Below are 981 nucleotides of genomic sequence, written 5' to 3'. Positions count from 1 at the left end.
AAAACGGAGATTGTGATTCAGGTATAATAAAAACGTAATTTTTAAAAACGTTACTTTACCACCACCCACTTCTTAAAAATTGATCATGGCTTAACCGTGTCGGCGCGAGATTTATTTCAAGTGGCGCAACCCCCTAATTTTTCCCAATCAATATTCTTATGTTATTGTTACCTTAAAATGAACAAATGTGGTGAAGTCAAATGAGGAGGTGATTTTACTGATTACTTTTCTCTGTTTTTTAAAGGAATCGTTTTTACCAACCGCAATTATACCGCATTGGCATAAAAAATGACTCCGCACCAGGAATCCGACTCAAACAAAATCTCAATCATGTGGGTCCGTCTGTTACTCTATCGGTCTGTCTGTCTGTTCTCTCATTGTGGGCTAAACAAATGAACCGATTGGTACCAAATTTGGGACACATATTTTTAGACGTAAAAGGGCAGAATCGCGCATTCGCAGCTGTGCGGGTGATATCTGTGCTAACAGCAAATTTTTCAATCTTCAGTTACGCATAACCAGAATATTACTGTAATGCCCCTACTAGCTCCCTGCCAAATTATGCCTATGACCGTTTTGAGAATATTAGAAAGATTAGTTTCAGAGAAAATTTAAAGAAGATTTTGACTACCTAAATTGAATCTATTTTGTTGGTTATTTATACGGGCCATTATCTGATAGCGGTTTTGGTTAGGTCGGTAATCAATTTGGGAATTTACAAATATGTGATTGCGGCACGACTTAATTATGAGAAGAATGAGAAGAAAAATTTTTGCTCATATTTTGTAAGGAAACTGTGTTAAGACAGCAAACCATGTTCACGAAGACTTCTGGCTCCTTCGCTTACTTACTTTCTTCCGATTAATATACAGGCTGTTTCACGTATACCGTTACCTATAAGTATTTAGACTTCCATTCATAATTTAAATATGAAAATTTGCACACCAACATAGTTTTTCGTGATCTATCGGAAGAAAATAT

The sequence above is a fragment of the Photinus pyralis genome, unplaced genomic scaffold (assembly GCF_008802855.1).
Source record: "Photinus pyralis isolate 1611_PpyrPB1 unplaced genomic scaffold, Ppyr1.3 Ppyr1.4_LG8, whole genome shotgun sequence".
In the NCBI taxonomy this organism is placed as follows: domain Eukaryota; kingdom Metazoa; phylum Arthropoda; class Insecta; order Coleoptera; family Lampyridae; genus Photinus; species Photinus pyralis.
Note: the sequence above shows the minus strand (reverse complement) of the source record.